At 37.9% G+C, this 6,541-nt stretch overlaps 1 long non-coding RNA gene across 1 annotated transcript; it reads left to right on the forward strand.

Moving 5' to 3' along the window:
* Window positions 1–2,509: 2,509 nt before the first annotated feature.
* Window positions 2,510–6,188, forward strand: LOC146500242 (uncharacterized). The gene is made up of 2 exons (XR_014869753.1): window positions 2,510–3,834; window positions 4,030–6,188. It is a non-coding gene; the product is annotated as an uncharacterized LOC146500242 (long non-coding RNA).
* The last annotated feature ends 353 nt before the right edge of the window (window positions 6,189–6,541 follow it).

The following is a 6,541-nucleotide window of genomic DNA, read 5'->3' on the forward strand; positions in this document are numbered from 1 at the left end:
TTTTAGCCCTAGTGTGTTTCCATCTTGTGATGTTTTGGCATAGTTGGCTAAATATCTGTTTGTTAGCCACATTCTCTGAATTTCTTTTGGTCACTATTTCTTGTTGGTGTTGGGGCACTAGTTTTAACCAGGGTTTCATCCAGTACCAGTGCTTCAGTTATAGTTCATTCCAGTATTATACATATCCCTCATTTGGTCTGATTTATGCCTTTTTTCCTGTGTTTTAGATCATGATGTTGTCTTAAATTTAGTGGTCTTGGAGTTGTGCTAATAGGGGTTTCAGGGTCTTGTTTAACACTTGGTGGTGTTAAAGGTTAAATAAAATTTCTCCAGTGTTAACAACATCAACAAATGATTATGGAAATGTGGAATCTATTTTTCTCTTAATGATGTTATTTAATGCTAAAATTAAACAGCTTAAACGTACACAGAGCTACTCTGGCAGGATTTTCTCTTGCGTGTTAATCATTGTGATAAGGCATGTAAAAGTTTGTTCTATGCAGCACACAGCGTCACAGGAAGCGGTGCTCTCCAACTCAAATATGGACAGCCAACTCTCCAAGCGTCCAACACGGAAAGTAATCTGACATCATCATCAAAACACACACGCACAGGACTACCAGGTCGGTTCCCACAATAACTCAGCGAGTGTTTGTCCAACTTGTTGCTCCATTTCACATAATGAAACAATAGAATGCACACGCAGTAAGTGATTCCAGTGGTTTATGGAGCAGTGCTGCGTCAATGCTGACCTCCAACTGTCCACAAAACGGAGAGAGAGAAAGAGGCAAAGGGGGGACTACATAGAAATGTTCTCCTCTAATAATGTTCAAGTGGAAAGTATCTAAGGTCATTTAGGTAATTACAGTAATAGAGAACATTTTAACTATTGGTCTTTTCCAGACTGTGAGAATTTCTATGTCTGATGGTATGTAATTATATACAGATTTATATAGAGAGGGACGTGATGCTGTCCAACAGTATAATGTGTAAGGTTTGTGTAACAGGTGAATTACTAAAGGTAGACCTGAAACACAAACGCCTAGCATTACATTTTTAATAGGTGTCACTGATCACATGGACACATAAAGTAATTTAATTTTCATGTCCCCCATAAAATGAACCACGCTAACCCCAGTGATCCTCTCACGTTTCATCTACCGCATACACACCATTGTTGCTTCTGTAGAAATTAAGAGGGTAAGTAGCAACCAGCTCCTGCTAATCAAACCAACTCTATAAAATCTGACGTTTTGGCAGTTTGTAGGTGTGCAGCATTCTCAGGTGTCTTAACACATTTTCAGCATTCAGCGAAAACAAACACCTCATAGGAGCTGTCAGTGGCGATGGTGAAGGGGTGATGATTTGGGCTTGTTTTGCAGCTGCAGGGCTTGGGCACCATGCAGTCACTGAGTTGACCATGAACCAAACCAAAACCAAAGTGTTCTAGAGTCAAATGTGAGGCCATCTGTCTGACAGCTAAACTTGGCCCATATGGGGTAATGCAACAGGTCAGTTATCCCAAGCACATCGGCAAATCTACAACACAATCGCTGAAAAATCATAATAATAATAATAATAATGATAATAATAATAATAATGGACTGGATTTATATAGTGCTTTTAAAGGCACCCAAAGCGCTTTACAATGCCACTATTCATTCACTCTCGCATTCACACACTGGTCAATCAATGACTCAAGGTGTTGCAGTGGCCCAGTCAAAGTCCAGAGCTCAAATACTGTAGTGGGACCTTGTAAAGAAGAGTGGGCCAAAATTCCTCTTCAACAATGAGAGACTGATAAAGTCCTACAGAAGCAATTCTTTCAACTTAATTATAATTACTGCTAAAGGTGGTTCTACAAACAATTGAATCGTGGCATGCACTTTCACAGGGCCGCACAGAGCTTTGGGAAAACATTTTTTCACAGGACTATGTTTGACCTTTTTTCCGTTTTCGACACCAACTGGATGGATTACTGCGAAATTCACATTCCCACTGGGATGAGATTAATTGTTGGTTATGCCCAAGATGTGATTTGTTGCCAAACAAATAGGTTATCAGCAAAATCAAGAATAATCTTCACGAATCACATGGATTTAGATGGGTGTAGCTACTGTGACGTCACTGGTTTGTGAAGAAAGTTTTCACTGTCATCACATCACAGTGTTGGCGTTTTCAAACTGGAACCAGCAAGCACGTTTGTTAGCTAACAACTTAAAAAAATCATGAGTCATTAGCCAAGACGTATATCCAGTTAATCCTGCTTTCTGACTCTTAGAATGACCAAAATGTATAAAATGGAAATAATGTTATATTAGGTATGAACCAAAATGAGTGAGCCCATCAGGAAAGTGCTTACTGCAGTCAGAGCTGAGAGCCCTTTCCCCAAAGACTTCTACAGGGTTTTTCATGCAACAGGTATCACCCCCTGGTGGCCATTAAAAGGCATTACCTGAATTGGCTTTGCTTCTCAGAGCCAGAGGCTACATTCATCTTTTACACTATGGTGCAAATTTATGAGGTGCCGTAAGGGACATTATTACTGAAACGCTCTCACACACACTACTGAAATTTTAGCTCTCACACACACTACTGAAACGCTCTCACACACACTACTGAAACGCTCTCACACACACAACTGAAATTTTAGCTCTCACACACACTACTGAAACGCTCTCACACACACAACTGAAACGCTCTCACACACACTACTGAAACGCTCTCACACACACTACTGAAACGCTCTCACACACACAACTGAAACGCTCTCACACACACTACTGAAACGCTCTCACACACACTACTGAAACGCTCTCACACACACAACTGAAACGCTCTCACACACACAACTGAAACGCTCTCACACACACTACTGAAATTTTAGCTCTCACACACACTACTGAAACGCTCTCACACACACTACTGAAACGCTCTCACACACACTACTGAAATTTTAGCTCTCACACACACTACTGAAACGCTCTCACACACACTACTGAAACGCTCTCACACACACTACTGAAATTTTAGCTCTCACACACACTACTGAAATTTTAGCTCTCACACACACTACTGAAATTTTAGCTCTCACACACACTACTGAAACGCTCTCACACACACAACTGAAACGCTCTCACACACACTACTGAAACGCTCTCACACACACTACTGAAACGCTCTCACACACACAACTGAAACGCTCTCACACACACAACTGAAACGCTCTCACACACACTACTGAAACGCTCTCACACACACAACTGAAACGCTCTCACACACACAACTGAAACGCTCTCACACACACTACTGAAATTTTAGCTCTCACACACACTACTGAAACGCTCTCACACACACTACTGAAACGCTCTCACACACACTACTGAAATTTTAGCTCTCACACACACTACTGAAACGCTCTCACACACACTACTGAAACGCTCTCACACACACTACTGAAATTTTAGCTCTCACACACACTACTGAAATTTTAGCTCTCACACACACTACTGAAACGCTCTCACACACACAACTGAAATTTTAGCTCTCACACACACAACTGAAACGCTCTCACACACACAACTGAAACGCTCTCACACACACTACTGAAATTTTAGCTCTCACACACACTACTGAAACGCTCTCACACACACTACTGAAACACTCTCACACACACTACTGAAACGCTCTCACACACACACAACTGAAACGCATTTCCGCTGAACAGGAAGTTGTTTCCTGACAAGGAAACTGATGGAAAAAGTGGTATATTTCAAAACACTACAAGGATGTCTACTCAGCAACCTGCTAGTACAGCAGTTCCCAACCTTTTTTGTGCCACGTAAACAATATAAAAAAAAAAAAAAAAAGATAAATACCATGAAAACCATAAATTTTAAACTCAAGCCTCAACTCTTGCGACCCGGTACCAAACGACTCACAGACTGGTACTGGTCCAGGACCTGGGGGTTGGGGACAGCTGTGCTTGTAGCCTAAGTGAAGCAGCCGCATTACTTAACAATATTTTAGCTTCCTTGAATCAAGGAATGGATTCAAGGTGCAACAGGGAATTCGGCAATTATGTCCTGTTTCCCCTAAGCTTTTTATATTGGCAACTCAGTTGTTAACACTATTAATCAAAAATTCTAACGACATACAAGGAATATCAATTTTTAATAAAGAATTCAAAATAAGTCAATTCACAGATGATACATCTATGTTTTTGAAAGATAAATACATGGTAGAGAAAACTAAAGCTTCTCGTTTATCTTTCAGTATCAAAAAATGTGAACTTCTCCCGATTCATACAAGCTCTGACTCCTCAATAGCTTTGGTTAGAGTTGAATCTAAAGTTAAATATATAGGGCTGATAATATCTAAAAAACCCAATTAGCAGAAAAGACACCAATATTTCTAACTGTATCATCGAGATGAAGAAATCACTTAGCCACTGGTTAAGCAGAGACCTCGCTTTTTTTGGCAGAAACATCCTATCTAAAGCTGAAGGCATCTCCAAATTGATTTATCCTTGTCACTCTCTATATATCTCCTCTAAAAGCATTAATAAGGCTAACACAGTTATTTTCGAATTTTTGTGGAGGAATAAAACCCATTACATAGAAAGGAATACAATAAAGGTGGTATCAAAACTCCAGAATTAGAATTTATGGATGGCACCCTTAGAATTAAATGGTTAAAATCTTGTCTGTCACAGCCAGACTCTACGTAGCTCCACATCCTATGATCCTTGTTTAATAAAATAGTATACAGGATTAGACTTTATTTTGAAATGTGATTTTGCGGTAAATAAAATCCCCATAAAGATATCAAACTTTCCAAAACAGACTGTGCATTTTTGGGAAAATGAGATTTACCCACAACTTCTCCCCATAATTCAACCTTATGGAATAATAGGGTAATAACACTTAATCAAAAATCAATTTTCAAGAGTGACTGGTTTGAACAAAAAGATTATATTCATAACAGATTTGTTGGATGATAACGGTGTAATTCTAAGTTACCCAGACTTTTCAGAAAAATATTGTCTAAACTGTTCTCAAAGAGAATATAACAAATTTTGTGAACTGGTCCCACTGCCTCTGCTTCATTTGATTAAAATTTTTATGATATACAATAATTTCTCATCAGTGCTCCCAAATTTATTGCTAGGGCAATGTCAGCTGTTTGATAAAAATGCAATAAGAAATTTGTTAGTACTTTCTTCAAAGACAAAAATATTTCATAGTTACAACAGAATGGTTACATTGCATGGTTCTAATTTAGTTATTTCATATACACTGGATAAAGCATACTAAAAATTTATGAAATAGCCTATTCTACCTAAAGTTAAAGAAACACACTTTAAAAAAAATTAATCCTGTGGCAGAATTTCTAAAAAAAAAAGAGATTTGGCTTTGAGGTGGATCAGTGTTCTTTTTGTACTGATGAAAATGAAACCCTAGAACATCTTTTTTTTTTCTATGCCCTATCACACAATGTATTTGGTGCAACTTAAAAAAATTGGATTTTCCTAAATATTAATGATGTGCCACTATTTGAATTACATCATAATTTTTTTTATATGGATCATCTGTCTCAGACATTATTAACATCATCATACGTTTGAGTAAATATCATATCCATTGTGTTAAATGGAGGAACGCTAAGCCTTCTCTCCCTGGTTTTATTGATGATTTTAAGATATTTTTTTCTTTGCTAAAAAAGACAAAAAGCACATATGCCAAAAAAAAAAAAAACAGGATAATGCCCATCTCCTGCTATTCTAAATTTTGACTTATGCTGAGGCTAATATATTTTTAAGTAATGCAGCTGTCTCACTAAGACTAAGCTGTCTAACTTATCGTTCCATGATTCGATTCAATTAGATTCGATTCAATTCAATTCAATTTGATTCTGGGAAATTTTGACAGTCAGCAATATTATAATTCAGATCAGTACATTTACATATTTTTGTATCTAAAAAAAGGAAGCTGACACAAGCAAGACTTTATCAAAGGTGTAAGCGTCACAGCAGATGCCTTTGTGTAAAAGTAGCTGAAGATAAAACACAGAAAAACATGAAGGTGATTTTTCCTGGCCTGGGATTTTATAAAAAATATTCTGCAGTACATCAAAAACGAAAGAAAACCATTAATCAACATATGAACGTTACCTCTGACGTTCCAGCGGTTTTATTAGAGACACGGCTAAGCGTTTTGCATTTTGCATAATTTTTAAATGTTTAAATTTGTTCAGTATTGAACGGCAGAAATAAGATTTTCTTTTCGGAAGTATGTAAAACGGAAAAAAAAAACAGCGGCCGACAGCGCTGTAAACAACAGTAGACTTGTGCGTAACAAGCAAGCGAATAATGCAGAAAACAGTTTTTTAGACAGGAAACAGTTCTTGAAGTACAGAGAGAGAGAGAGAAAGAGAGAGAGAGAGAGCTGTGCATGACGTGTGATTTTATCGTGGTGGAAGCAAAACAGTAAACGTCAGAGGGAATTCATGACTATGTTTATGTGAAGCGCAGTTTGGATCT

Source organism: Neolamprologus multifasciatus, chromosome 16, assembly GCF_963576455.1.
Source record: "Neolamprologus multifasciatus chromosome 16, fNeoMul1.2, whole genome shotgun sequence".
NCBI classification, from domain to species: Eukaryota; Metazoa; Chordata; class Actinopteri; order Cichliformes; family Cichlidae; genus Neolamprologus; species Neolamprologus multifasciatus.